At 45.8% G+C, this 15,326-nt stretch overlaps 1 protein-coding gene and 1 long non-coding RNA gene across 2 annotated transcripts in view; both read left to right on the forward strand.

Moving 5' to 3' along the window:
• trim33l (tripartite motif containing 33, like) overlaps positions 1-15,326 on the forward strand; it is a 59,515-nt gene that overhangs the window by 17,296 nt on the left and 26,893 nt on the right. The gene's annotated exons all lie outside the window — the stretch shown is intronic.
• Positions 13,256-15,078, forward strand: LOC119898221. Its single transcript, XR_005443515.1, has 3 exons — positions 13,256-13,290; positions 13,742-13,804; positions 14,654-15,078. It is a non-coding gene; the product is annotated as an uncharacterized LOC119898221 (long non-coding RNA).

Consider the following 15,326-nt stretch of genomic DNA (forward strand, 5'->3'; position numbering starts at 1 on the left):
ACTTCTCTGAAACCAAAGCTTTTAAAATGTAAATAAAACAACTTAGAAGCCAGTCTCATTGTGATCATAATTAATAACAATTGGCCTTACGTAAAAAACCCAAATGGAACTAGTATTTGTCTGAAAAAAAAAGACCCAGCTGTGATCCTGCAGGTTTGTAAAGAGCCCAGTCTGGAAACCCCCCCAGTGTCCTGAGGAGAGTCCCGTCAGCTGTGGGAGGAAACCCAGCTGGCTGGGATTTACCCAAAAATGCTGGATCAGGTGCTGGAAGTTTCTGCACCGGTAGAATCAGCCAATAGGAAGATCTGCAGTAAGGAGCAGGACAGTGTGGTTTGTGGTATTTAGAAAGTAGGTGGAGAGTTCACTCCTGAAGGGGGAGGAACTGGGCCGGGTTGTATAAGAAGATGCTCTGACCCGCTTCGGTTCTGGAGCCGAGCTCGAGTTCATAAACTCTGTTGCATTGAACTCTGATTGGCTCCAGTGGATCTTTGAGACTCCGGTATTAGAGTTGGTCTGTTTTTTCTGACAGTTCAGTGTTGATGGAGAAGTCCAGACGGATCCTCCGGCCCGGTCCTGGGCTGTAACCCACGTACTCAGTTCTTCAGCTGATATTACTATACTATATATTTCACCTAACGTCTTGAGTTATTTCGCAGTTTAGGTCTTTCTGCCAGACGGTTCTTAGATTTTTACAAATATCTAGCTGTAGTCTAGATTAAAGTTCTCACAGAATCTGGCTGCCCCGTGTGTTACGCAGGGTGAATTCCATCACTGCGTTTTCATCTCCAGGAAGCTGACCTTTGGTAATTCAGTCTCTGATTTGTAAATATCTCCAAAAATTGTTTTTATGTTCCAAATTGTATTTTTGCGCCAGTTCAGAAATTGTTAAGTTGTTGTTAAGTTAAACAATTGTTAAGTTGTTGTTAAGTTAAACAATTGTTAAGTTGTTGTTAAGTTAAACATGTCCATTAGTCCTCTTTCCTTGTGAAAGAATGTCCGGTGGTCCGAAGGGACTGGCCAACTCCTGTTCCATCCTCTTCCAGTGCTCGCCCTCTCTGGACATTTCACGCCTAAGCCTCCGGCATCTCTTGATGACAACATCTTTTTAATGTTAATTCTCGACTTTTTCTTATCCCAGAGAAATCCTTGATGATCTTAACATATTGCTTAAACAGAAGTGGCGACAGATTAAGAGGCAACATCATGGAGACATAATTGAACTGTGGATCAACCGCCATTTTGATCACATTAATTTTCCCTCCATAGTGTGAGTTTCTGTTTCCCCCATTTATCCAGGTTTATTTTTATCTCACATAAAAGTGGTTCTATATTTAAGGGCATTATTTCCCCCAAATGTGGACTAAACCTGACCCCCAAGTATTTCATGCCAAGTGTACCCATTTGAAATTAAATGAAGTAACCTCCGTTGTGTATTGGATATAGGCATACCTTCCTACTTGTGCCAGTTTACTGGAGTACAGTATGAGTTAATATGGTCAAGTAGATCACTGCTAAGATGTCATCCGCATACATAAATACTTAATGCTTCCATCCCCCTGCAAGCACTTATTGAATTCTAGCATCTGCTCCTCTTGGTAATAATATAGATTACAGTGCAACATTCTTCTTTTTCTTTTATTCCGTCTGTGAGCATCATCAATCCCAACTTGAAGGCCTGCTCAGATAAAGTCTAAAGTCTGTTTAACCTCTTAACAGTCCTGTAAAATTCATGCAAAACACCTATTCAAGGCAGATCCAAAGTAAATTGAATGTAGTTCTTGAATCAGAATGATTGTAAGTGCTACTGGAATTGATTAATATAAGTTTAAACACATTAAAACTAATATATTTTTCATTTCTGCTTGAAAATGCTTGCTAAAAAATGCATATAGCTACAACTATAGCTGGGACTTATGAGCTGGGTAGGGTCACAGCATAAAGCCTTACCTACTCCAAGTTTAAATTTCATACCAATACCATGACAAATTACTGTTTTCCACAGCAGTGACGTTCTCCTTCGTGTGACACCTTTAGTGAGTTAGCAAGTTTGACGTGTTGCCAGAAACGAACCCGATCGCTGCTGAGAAATGTCGGCCCGCTGCTTTCATCTTATCGACTTGTCCATTTTTGTATTTCACTGGAAACTGAAGTGTTCCCAAACAGAAGACCTTAATAATAAGAGAGAGTCTTGAATCTCTGGCTTCTCTGCTCTGGCCTTGATGCTTAAGTGAGTAGTTAGCGAGAGGAGGGGCTAAAGCGTAAGGCGGAGATTTGGTCCGCCACTTAATATGTCCGTGTGGAAACTTGGAATTTACATATGTTCCACACACAACAAGCCTAATATTTGTTGTTAAAGATTGCATTCGGTGCACATGAGCACCGTTCTGAAAGTCTTGTTCCGAAATGGTCCGGTACGAATACACGTACCGTTACAGCCCTGTTCGTTAGTATCTTACCGTTTGCCCCAAGTAGGCCTACCGGCCTGAATTTAGATGGATGTGAAGTGTCTCTGTCCTTTTTAGGGATAAGAGCGATCAGTGCTTCATTGAATGTACTGGGCAGAGAGCTAGATTCGAATGCTTCTAGGTGTACCCCACGTAGAATAGGAGCCAAAATGCCAATATATTTCTTGTAGTATTCAACCGGGAAGCCGTCTAAACCAGGTGACTTTCCTGTTTTCATGGACAGAATAGTGGCCCTAATCTCCTCCTCTGTTATGGGAGGGAATGACATCTGCACTGGTGTTCACTGTTGCTTAACTGGTCCACGCCTCTAAAATATCCACCGTGTCACGATTTGTAACATATACCGCTGAAATACCCTGGGTGGCCGTTAATATGCCTGGGTGGCCGTTAATATGCCTGGGTGGCCGTTAATATGCCTGGGTGGCCGTTAATATGCCTGGGTGGCTGTTGATGTACCCGGACGGCCGCTGATATACCCTGGGTGGCTGTTGATGTACCCTGGGTGGCTGTTGATGTACCCTGGGTGGCCATTAATTTGCATGGCTGGCTGTTGATATACCCTGGGTGGCTGCTGATGTACCCTGGGTGGCTGCTGATGTAGCCTGGGTGGCCGTTAATATGCCTGGGCGGCTGTTGATGTACCCTGGGCGGCTGTTGATGTACCCTGGGCGGCTGTTGATGTACCCTGGGTGGCCATTAATTTGCATGGCTGGCTGTTGATGTACCCTGGGCGGCTGCTGATGTACCCTGGGTGGCTGCTGATATACCCTGGGTGGCTGCTGATGTACCCTGGGTGGCTGCTGATGTACCCTGGGTGGCTGCTGATGTAGCCTGGGTGGCCGTTGATGTACCCTGGGCGGCTGTTGATGTACCCTGGGCGGCTGCTGATGTACCCTGGGCGGCTGCTGATATACCCTGGGTGGCCGTTAATATGCCTGGGCAGCTGTTGATGTACCCAGGCGGCCGGTCTGGAGATGGTCAAGAGTCGGTGCAAAAGAGTTTTTATTCCAATTAAGGACAGAAGAAATCCGAGCAACATCCTTGCAAGCGTCAAGATGGAACTAACCTTACGGTCTTCGAACATCACCTTATATTCACCTTAAACTCCATCTTTCAGGTGGGCGTTGCTCTTGGTCTTCTCCCAATCTCCGCCTTTGTGTTCGCTGACCACTCCCGTCCCAATGGTGTATTTCTTTTCCTCTGCTGCCATCTAGTGTCCGTTTACTTCCATTTACCATTTCTCCACCTTATTTTTTCATTAAAGTTATTTCTTTTCTGATTGTTCTATTACATAATTTTGTATTATAATATAACCTTTTATATTTTTAAAACACTGGATCGGAAATATACCATTAAGTTTCAAACCCAGTTTTTTTTTTGTTTAAAGTTATACATGTATATTTTGACACTATTAAAACTCAAACACACACACTTATTTTTTAAAAAGATTAACTACAAGATAACATAGGTTAACTCAACAGACTAACATTGGTTACCAAATCAAACATAAATGTATAGTGTTGTAATTTTGAAGAATAGGTGTCTTACTTCAGTGTACATCTCATACTTGACCGGGTGCAGGTGTCTGCTCATCCTCCCTACTCCTTTGCATGTTATCAGGTCCTTATGCAAATTAAGCAAAAACCTATTCTTATCTACACTCTAAGCAAACAGTGCCTGCTGTACGTTGGCTAGGTTTTTGCATGTTCATAACTTGATGTTGTTTCGTCAACTTCATTTCACGTGTAGAGACGCTGAAAGCTTACAAGTCCACACAGAGTAATATTGTGTATTTGAAGCTATAAAATAAGTATCAATCGAACCAGTAAGTCATCTACTAATGGTTACTAACCAACCTGTCATCCTTCTGATGATTAAAGCACTTCTATGGAAAAGAATAAACAAACTTAAAATGAACAAAACAAGATAAATAAAATATACACAACATGACGTACATGACGGGCAGCCGTTGACGTACCCTGGGCTGCTATCAACATACCATGGGAACTGTTCATCTGTATAAGGCTCCAAACCTTACCCCTACCAAACATTTCAGAGAGGATCTGCAGGTGAGGAAGTCTCTATAATACGGCCCCTTTTTATCTGAGTCTAAAACTTCAGATAAAGATAAGGATGTGATTAATCCTCTGTGGAAGCAGGGGGGCGCCTTAAACCTGCGTCCTCTCTAGAAGCCAGCGGGGGGCGCCTTAAACCTGCGTCCTCTCTAGAAGCCAGCGGGGGGCGTCTTAAACCTGCGTCCTCTCTAGCGGCCAGCGGGGGGCGCCTTAAACCTGCGTCCTCTCTAACGGCCAGCGGGGGGCGCCTTAAACCTGCGTCCTCTCTAGAAGCCAGCGGGGGGCGCCTTAAACCTGCGTCCTCTCTAGCAGCCAGCAGGGGCGCCTTAAACCTGCGTCCTCTCTAGCGGCCAGCGGGGGCGCCTTAAACCTGCGTCCTCTCTAGCGCCGGGGGGGCGCCTTAAACCTGCGTCCTCTCTAGCGGCCAGCGGGGGGCGCCTTAAACCTGCGTCCTCTCTAGCGGCCAGCGGGGGGCGCCTTAAACCTGCGTCCTCTCTAGCGGCCAGGGGGGCGTCTTAAACCTGCGTCCTCTCTAGCGGCCAGCGGGGGGCGTCTTAAACCTGCGTCTCTAGAAGCCAGCGGGGGGCGTCTTAAACCTGCGTCCTCTCTAGAAGCCAGCGGGGGGCGTCTTAAACCTGCGTCCTCTCTAGAAGCCAGCGGGGGGCGTCTTAAACCTGCGTCCTCTCTAGAAGCCAGCGGGGGGCGCCTTAAACCTGCGTCCTCTCTAAAGCCAGCGGGGGGCGCCTTAAACCTGCGTCCTCTCTAGCAGCCAGCGGGGGGCGCCTTAAACCTGCGTCCTCTCTAGCAGCCAGCAGGGGGCGCCTTAAACCTGCGTCCTCTCTAGCAGCCAGCAGGGGGCGCCTTAAACCTGCGTCCTCTCTAGCGGCCAGCGGGGGCGCCTTAAACCTGCGTCCTCTCTAGCAGCCAGCGGGGGCGCCTTAAACCTGCGTCCTCTCTAGCGGCCAGCGGGGGGCGCCTTAAACCTGCGTCCTCTCTAGCGGCCAGCGGGGGGCGCCTTAAACCTGCGTCCTCTCTAGCGGCCAGCGGGGGGCGTCTTAAACCTGCGTCCTCTCTAGCGGCCAGCGGGGGGCGACTTAAACCTGCGTCCTCTCTAGCGGCCAGCGGGGGCGACTTAAACCTGCGTCCTCTCTAGCGGCCAGCGGGGGGCGCCTTAAACCTGCGTCCTCTCAGCAGCCAGCAGGGGGCGCCTTAAACCTGCGTCCTCTCTAGAAGCCAGCGGGGGGCGCCTTAAACCTGCGTCCTCTCTAGCGGCCAGCGGGGGGCGTCTTAAACCTGCGTCCTCTCTAGAAGCCAGCGGGGGGCGTCTTAAACCTGCGTCCTCTCTAGAAGCCAGCGGGGGGCGTCTTAAACCTGCGTCCTCTCTAGAAGCCAGCGGGGGGCGTCTTAAACCTGCGCCCTCAGGAAAAGGTGTGATTGTATAGAAGTCTGTGAGAAAATGTTTCTACTTGTCAGCTGATTTATTCCCTCAGTAAACACTTTCCTGATGAGTTTCTGGTCTCAGTCTCTAGTTTCAAGTCTTCTTCAACGCAGCATGATGTTCATTTAGTAAATTATGGTCCCATTTAGAGGAACAGAGACCAGGAAGCAGGGGAGGCTTTAGGGCGGGATTATCTATGATTAATAAGTCGTTACCATAGCGACCTGTCTATCAGGATAGAGGCGACTCGTACCCATGGCACTGTGTACATTTAACCGGCAGCGCTGAAGAATAAAGTGAAAATACACCGTTGTTCCCAGAAAGAGCCAAGTGTTGAAGACCAAAAGCTCAGAACCGGACCAGGTCAAAGGTCTGAACTTGTCTCCGACACTTTTAATCTTAAATGAGCAACAACTGGACTCCAGAAGAGTCACTGGAGACAATACGAGGCCAATGCAATAGTTTTTCTCTTTCAAGAAGAACCTTTTCAGTCCACCTCTGGAAGGCAAACTGTTGTTGGGCAGAAAATACACTGGTAGAAATTCCTAAAGGATGTAATCATTTTAAAAACAGCACCTCTAGAAGGTTCCTGCCTACTTTTTGTTTAAGTCAGGAGCCTCAGGGCCTTATAATGCGGAGCAAAAAGAGCTTTTCTTCAGTTCGCCTTGAGGTCAGTTGTGTAGCTGTCAAAAAAATGAGCGCATGGAAACAAAAGCGCTTTCACACTGCAGTGTTTCCCACAGGATTTTAAGAGCACAGCATGTTTTGGACATCACCCCCAAAAAGCCATATATATGACCTCTGAATCATTATCAGGGTTTTTCCTGCATAGAGAAATTTTTGACGCCCCCCAAAGATGTTTTTAGAGAGTTCCAAAGGAAAATCACCAGCAGCAAAATGATCAGAATTGATAAAAAGCGTTTCAAATCGTCTCAGAATGTGTTTGAATAGCCATTTATCAAACTACTACAACTACTATTTTAACTAATCGAGTGCCTAAACAACAAAAAATAATAGTGGAATTGAATATAATTGGAATCTTCAGTGATGAAAGGACTGAAATTGCAAACCGATTTAATAGATTCTTTATCTTATTACAACACACACTGAGAGACCAGTCAACATCTCTTTGTATAAAAGAGGTAGACCAAAGTGAGACTGCTGAAGTTTTTCAGCAGTTACAGCACTCTAAGGCCAAGGATAACTTTGGCTTGGATACTGCTTTTACAACAAAAAACAACACGGTTCTCTCCTCTTCAATGCCAGATACACATGTCGTAAACTTATCCATTAGAGCAAGTGAATTTCCTCAGCAATGGAAAACGGCTGTTATAATTCCAGCATCTGACCGACGAATTATAGACCAATTTTACCTGCACTCTCAAAGGTTGTTGAAAAACAGTTGCCAAACAACTTGTTGATTATCTTGACAGTAATCATCTCCTACACGCCAAACAATTTGGGTTTAGACCACGGTACTCAGCAGAGTTTGCGAACTGTTACCTCACTGAAATGATAAAACAGTCGTTAGATGAAGGAAATGTGGTGGGTGCAGTATTTCTAGACTTGAAAAAAAGCCTTTTGATACTGTGAATCACAAAATTCTTTTAAATAAATTGACACGTTGTAACTTGTCCACATGATGCAATAACTTGGTTTAGATCATATCTCGAACACAGGCCGAAGCGTGTTAGAATAAATTCCACCCAGTCATCTGTCCGAACTTGTCGAATCAGAATTCCAATAGGTTCAATTTTAGGTCCTTTACTTTTTAGTTTATATATAAATGATCTTCCCGGCAGTGGCAAAAGGGTTAAATGCCAAATGTATGCAGATGACACAAAAAAACCTCAGATTGCAGCTGAGATGCTTTCAAAAGAACTGGACGGTGAATCACAGTGGCTCCGAAATAATCATCTGACCCTGAACTATGATAAAACAGTCTCTATGTGCTTTTCAATAAAAAGAAAGTTGTAGCAGCGGAGGTGAAGAGATTTATTTCTTTTCAATAAAAAGAAAGGAAATTCCAGAATAAATATTGATGAGAAGGAGATAGATGAGGTACATGAATTTAAATGTTTAGGGGTTACTTTAGATTCTCATCTTCAGTTTGATAGACATGTAAAGAGACTGTGCAAAGCTGTCAGGACAAATTTAAACTGCTTCCGATTAATAAGACAAAATAAACCCCTTAAGGCAGCACAAGAGTTTATGCATTCTATGATATTTTCTCATTTATCGTATAACTGTTTGCGGTCAGGCCAACCAAACACACTACACCCATTAGGTTATTATATAAACAGGAACCAAAAGTAATGGACCAGAAATCTGTAAGATGGCGCCGCTGCCTCATTACACGGAAGCATAATATTGAGTTTTGACAGTTTTGTAAATTTCTAAAACAAATTTTTAAGTGTGTGAACAACCTTGCACCAGAAATATTCTGTCAACTAGTAGAGAAACAAAAGAGCGGAATAAGAACTAGAGGCACAGTAAGTGGAAACTGTAGAGCCGCAAGACGTAGAACAACATTTGGTTTTCAGTAAGAGGCAGAGTCCAGCAGGGAGACAGCTGTAGGGACAAAGCTGTTCCTGATCCTGGTGGTTTTTGTCCGTAGGCTCCTGTAGCGCCACCCAGAGGGCGGGAGGGCAAACAGTCTGCTGGGTGGCAGGAGTCTTTTCTGATATTTATTGGTCTCCTGAGACAACGCTTCCTGTTGATGTCCTTGATAACTGGAAGAGAGGCTCCAGTGATGCAGTTCTCGAGGAACGGACTCATCACACAGCCTTGTTGTACGCCAGTGTTAAGAGTGATGGTAGAAGAGCAGTTGTGGTCCATCTGAACATATTGGGGCCTGTTGGTCAGAAAGTCCAGTAACCAGCTGCAGTAGAAGCTCTGATGCCCAGATCTGTGAGTTTGGTGATTAACTTGCAAGGGATAACGGTGTTAAATGCTGAGCTGAAGTCTATGAACGGCGTTCTTGTCCAGCTGTGAGAGGACAGAGTGCAGTGCTATGGAGACTGCATCTTCTGCGCTCCTGTTTTTACGGAAGACAGGATTTGATATGTGCCAGAGCCATCTGCTCTAAGCACTTTGTGATGATGTGGGTCAGTGCTTCTGGGGGGTAGTCGTTGAGACAAGCTGGAGTGGAGCGTTTTGGCACTGGCATGATGGAGGTGGATTTAAAGCAGGTCGGCACAACAGCATGGGCTAAGGACAGGTTGGATAAGTGCGTCAGGATCCCCGCCAGCTCCCCTGCCCGTGCTCTGAGCACACGTCCAGGGATGCCATCAGGACCTGCAGCTTTGTGTGCGTTGATCCTGCTCAACACTGCTCTGACATCAGTGGGGGAGAGCGTTGGTGGTCAGCAGTCGGCACTGCCTTGGTTGACCTTCTCGAGTTGTTAAGCTCGTTGAGGAAGGAGATATCAGAGGGAGGTTGGTGGGCTTGTGGTCACTGATGACCTGAATGCCTTGCCACATACGTCGGGGGTTGGAGTGTAGCTCCCAATGTCTGTGTGGGAGTGACAGGTCGTCTGATTGCCAAACATAATCCAGTTTGCGTGTTTGATCCGGTCTTGCAGCACAGAGTCTGTCCCCTCAGGCTACACTTCCATTGTCCTCGCTTTCGGTTTCACACGTTGGATTAGTGGTGAATACATGTGGAGGAGGGGTGAAGCTTTGTAAGCTCCAGCAATGTTGGAACAAACTTGATCCAGTGTGGCGTTCCCTATAGTGTGGCAGGAAACATGTTGATGAAATCTGGAGATGTTAACTAACTTCGCGCAAACAGGCTTCACTTTTCCAGCAGGCGGGGAAACAACAGACTTTTCTTGGTCTTGAGAAGCCGACACTCTGTAACAGACGCAGCACATTTACTGCCAGAATATTTTCCCCTGCCCGCAATCAAACACTAACTACGCACCTCCTGACTGGGAGTCATGTCACCTGTCCAGTAGATGACGAATGAGGGGAGGAAGCGAGCCAAGCCGCGATAAATAATGTTGTATGTGGTTCTCGTACGGCGTAACATGAAGACTTCACAGCCTCTCTTCAGTAGGACTCTCATACTGCAGCACTTTGTAAAGAGACAAACTGACAGGATAAAGTCTCTAACCTGACTGTCAGCTCGCTCTGGGCCAATTCACTTACCGTAAAGGCTGGAATACGTGTGCACTCCAAATGTTTGTGCGGCCAGCTTAATCTCTTTCTCACAGACGAGAGACAGAAACGGAAACAGTTAACGTTCCCGTAGTTATAAAGAAACATACTTTGGGTTCTGCTGTAGATTACAGAGTGTGGCTGCTGTTTAAAAGAGAGCAGGTTTCAGTTTGCCAGACGACATTCAGCTGCATTATTCTCTACAGTTTAAGTAGATTTAACTCTGGCCTCTGGTAAAACTGTTAGATTAGAGCTGCTGTTAGGTTAGGATGATTAATGTCAGCCTCGTGTGGGATTAAGTGCCAGATAAATCAGTCTAATGGTCGGGGTGTATCAGGTTCCAGTTATATAAGCAGATTGTTTTCCTTTTTATACAGTTGATATCTTCTCATGCTGTGTTTTTTAATCCACTTGCCATTAAACATATTAACCTTGTGTTTTTGTGCAGTTTCTGTGAAGTTAGTTCTATAAATTCTATGTCTGTTGTGTCAAACTCGTTGTCCTGCTGCCTTTCTTGGCCCGGGTGCCCCTGAAAAAGGGGTCTTTAATAAATTACGGCCTGTAAAGCAGTCCTGGGATTTATTACTGGTGTCTCAGATTTAATTGCACTGCCAACAAAGTATAAACCCTTTGAGTTAAAGGAGACCTTTTTATACTATAGTTCTGTGACTCCTCTATGGCAGCTTTGCATGATTCAAAGTTCAAAAAAACCAAATCTTCTTATGTTTTCATGTATCCGCGAGCCTGTACGCAGGTTAAGCGGTTGACGATCGTTGGATGGATGTTTTCATGTAGGCCTTCATTTCAGCCTCTGTCTGAAACAAGCTGTAGATCCTGTCTCTCAGAACAGGCACTTCAAAGCAGAGCGTTCAGAACAGGAGGAAATCTGAGGTTTTGGCTCACAGGGATTTATTTTAAATACACTGCTCAAAAAAATAAAGGGAACACTTAAACAACACAATGTAACTCCAAGTCAATCACACTCCTGTGAAATCAAACTGTCCACTGACTGACAATCAATTTCACATGCTGTTGTGCAAATGGAAAAGACAACAGGTGGAAATTATAGGCAATTAGCAAGACCCCCCCAATAAAGGAGTGGTTCTGCAGGTGGTGACCACAGACCACTTCTCAGTTCCTGTGCTTCCTGGCTGATGTTTTGGCGGTGCTTTCACTCTAGTGGTAGCATGAGACGGAGTCTACAACCCACACAAGTGGCTCAGTAGTGCAGCTCATCCAGGATGGCACATCAATGCGAGCTGTGGCAAGAAGGTTTGCTGTGTCTGTCAGCGTAGCGTCCAGAGCACGGAGGCGCTACCAGGAGACAGGCCAGTACATCAGGAGACGTGGAGGAGGCCGTAGGAGGGCAACAACCCAGCAGCGGGACCGCTACCTCCGCCTTTGTGCAAGGAGGAGCAGGAGGAGCGCTGCCAGAGCCCTGCAAAATGACCTCACAGCATGTGTCTGCTCAAACGGTCAGAAACAGACTCCATGAGGGTGGTACGAGGGCCCGACGTCCACAGGTGGGGGTTGTGCTTACAGCCCAACACCGTGCAGGACGTTCGCCAGAGAACACCAAGATTGGCAAATTCGCCACTGGCGCCCTGTGCTTTCACAGATGAAAGCAGGTTCACACTGAGCACATGAGACAGACGTGACAGAGTCTGGAGACGCCGTGGAGAACGTTCTGCTGCCTGCAACATCCTCCAGCATGACCGCTTTGGCGGTGGGTCAGTAATGGTGTGGGGTGGCATTTCTTTGGGGGGCCGCACGGCCCTCCATGTGCTCGCCAGAGGTAGCCTGACTGCCATTAGGTACCGAGATGAGATCCTCAGACCCCTTGTGAGACCATATGCTGGTGCGGTTGGCCCTGGGTTCCTCCTAATGCACACAATGCTAGACCTCATGTGGCTGGAGTGTGTCAGCAGTTCCTGCAAGAGGAAGGCATTGATGCTATGGACCGGCCCGCCGTTCCCCAGACCTGAATCCAACTGAGCACATCTGGGACATCATGTCTCGCTCCATCCACCAACGCCGCGTTGCACCACAGACTGTCCAGGAGTTGGCGGATGCTTTAGTCCAGGTCTGGGAGGAGATCCCTCAGGAGACCATCCCCACCTCATCAGGAGCCCAGGCGTTGTAGGGAGGTCATACAGGCACGTGGAGGCCACACACACTACTGAGCCTCATTTGACTTGTTTTAAGGACATTACATCAAAGTTGGATCGGCCTGTAGTGTTTTCCACTTTGATTTTGAGTGTGACTCCAAATCCAGACCTCCATGGGTTGATAGATTTGATTTCCATTGATAATATTAATTATTATTAATAATTTGTGTGATTTTGTTGTCAGCACATTCAACTATGTAAAGAAAGGAGTATTTAATGAGATTATTTCATTCATTCAGATCTAGGATGTGTTATTTTAGTGTTCCCTTTATTTTTTGAGCAGTGTATTTTAACCTCCATTATTTGAAGCTTTGTCCATGTTTAATATCCAATATTCTACCATTATAGATAAGTCACAAAATATGGAAAAGCATAATAGGTCTTCTTTAACGTTAACACATGTCAAGTAAGTTAAAGAACATGGTGCAGGAAAAAGCTGTGAATAACAACATCAGGATGAAGAAGTGAACCATGAGGCACCAAGTGGAAAAACACTGGTAGAGGAGTAATGAGTGGAAAACATGGAGTGGAAAAGTACCCAGTAGAAGGTTCCAGAGGATTAAGATCCATATTTGGGGAAGAGGGCAGGAACCTTACGAAGGCACCGCCTGAACGGGGGAGGAGCTACAGGGCTTTAAATGTCTGAGCACAGCAGCTCCTCTTCAGTTCGTCTGGAGGCCTGTGGAGACATAACAGCAATAAAACCTGTGTTTTTTGGACTCTTAAGTTGCTGTTTATGTTTTACAAAAAGTTTAAAAGTGATAAAGACGCGAGCTGTTTCTCAGTCTGCATTCTTGTCTGTTCTTGTGAAACGTCTGTTCTAATTCAAAAGTCTGCATCTAACCAAGCACAGTCAAATACCCGGATGTGTTCTTGCACCGAGCGTCTTACCGAGCCTGCGGCGGTGGTGACTTGTGTGGATTATCCCAAAAAATGCATTTCGCCGCCAAAAAGCAGAAATATCAGAGGAGAAAACTCACAACTGTAAGTTATTATACTGCTGTTCTTGTGTCACATTTAGTAATTTTAAGAGTTTTTCATGCGGGAATATAGCCGTTTAAACGTTTTCGGAGGTCCCGCCCGCTAACGGGTCCACGACGTGCTCCCGTTCCTGGGAGTTTGTACTCACGAGTCGAACTTGCCAAGTCCGAGCTTTAAAGTACAGAAGTCCGAACTTGGCGAACTCGGTTTTGAGAAACAGCCGATGTTTGGGTTTCCAGCTGGTGCAGACCTGAGTTTCTTTCTGCCTCCTGTGAGGTCGCCCCCTGCTGGCTGTTAGAGAGAATGCAGGTTTAAGGGAACTTCACAGCCGGAGGTTCCTGCTCGGTTTATTCACGTGTTGCAGGAACGTTCTCATGTAACGATCTGATTTCACTGATGTGTTTTATTAAAATGTTTGCTGGTGTTTCAATCCAGTCTCCTGTCTCTCTTCCAGGACTCGACTTCTCTCCTCAGCATGGAGACCACAGCAGATCCAGGAAACCGGTTCACTCACCAGGTAACAAACTATGGTTCAAGGACCCCCCAAGGGTCTCCAGGATTCCTGGGCAGGGTCACATCTGAAAATAGTTACTGGGAGTTTATTGACTGTTTTAGTTCTTTTCAGACATGAATCTGTAACTTTGCTCTCTGTCAGAGGTTTTCTTTGGTCGTTGCCTCTGTAACGCAGGTGATACAACCAAAAATGTTATCACGCTAAAAAAATAGCGTTCGATATTGATAATTTATCGGGATAAATGCCAAACTATGATTTCTTTCAGGTTTAAAGGCTGATTTTTGCTCCTGAGTGAAAGTTAAAGGTGGTTTTCTGGTCAGAACATTTATTGAACATTTGTTTTATTGTTATATCGTGATAATTATCATTATTGTTTTATTGCCTGGCCCTAATGTACATTTATTCATTTAGCTGACAGGGTCTTCAGGCAGCTTGGTTAACTTTATGGTAAACTTTATCACAACTGGATGAACATCAAACTTGGAACAGAACGTTTTACACCTCAAAGTTAACACACCCTCGTGATGTTACTCTGCTGGGTGGGTGCGTCCTGCTGATACGGATGGGTGTGGGGGTTCCCTATCAGCTGTTCCACAGTTGCACAGGTGAGGCCTGATAACAGGGAGGTGGAGCTGGTGGATAGTGTCAAGGGGGAAGGTATCAGAACTGTCCCTTTGTCTTTCAACAGTAGGCCTCATTTAGTTTGTTGAGTCGTAAATGGAGTGGGGGGGGCTTTAGCTTTGTAATTGGTGGTCCGTGGCAGGGACCTGTAGTGTGAGGACAGACCTCTACCTTGACACCGCCTTGCTAAAACCTGTACTTTGTCTTCCTAAATGCCGCCTCCCTTTCCAGCCTCAGCTGTCAGAGTCCGGCTGTGGATCAGGGTTTGTCGATCTTATAACTCACACTGGTGCGTGATGCACAGCTGACCTCGCTGCAGCTGATGTAGGACGTCACCGCCGCCTCTGTGAGCTCATCCAGGCTGAAAACGTCCCGGCCAGTCCAGTCCAGGTGGTTCGACCAGTTTGTTGCGACATGAGAGAGAAATATTCCCAGGAACAGTGTGGAAACTGCTCCGACACGTTTCACTGAGCAGCTGATGAGGGGAAAAACAATCTTGTGGCGTTGTTCCCCTGATGTTCATTTCAAACTTATTATTTATTTATTCCCATCGTAAATTGTTATGTTCTCATTTCTGCAACTTCGTTAATTGTGCTGCTGCCTGGAGGACTGGAGGACAGTCGTGGTTAAATAAAGGTATAATAGTATGAAAACGGTGAGAGTGCATGTGTGTGTGCATGTTGCAAAGAAAACCAAAATAAATAATTCTATTTATATAAAAGTGACAAATAAAAAGCAAAGTTACGGAGCAACATGGCAGCCGGACTTGGCGCCATCTTGTCTGATATGAAGAGCGTTCCTTCAAACAACACATGTTTCAGGAAGACACTCCTTCACCAAATGTTCTTAGGACACATTTCTTTCTCCTGTTTTCTTATTTGGGATTTGTTCTCAGGTTAAAACA

This window comes from Micropterus salmoides, unplaced genomic scaffold, assembly GCF_014851395.1.
Source record: "Micropterus salmoides isolate LMB-PRFRI ecotype aquatic unplaced genomic scaffold, ASM1485139v1 Ms_hic_scaffold_11, whole genome shotgun sequence".
Classification (NCBI taxonomy): domain Eukaryota; kingdom Metazoa; phylum Chordata; class Actinopteri; order Centrarchiformes; family Centrarchidae; genus Micropterus; species Micropterus salmoides.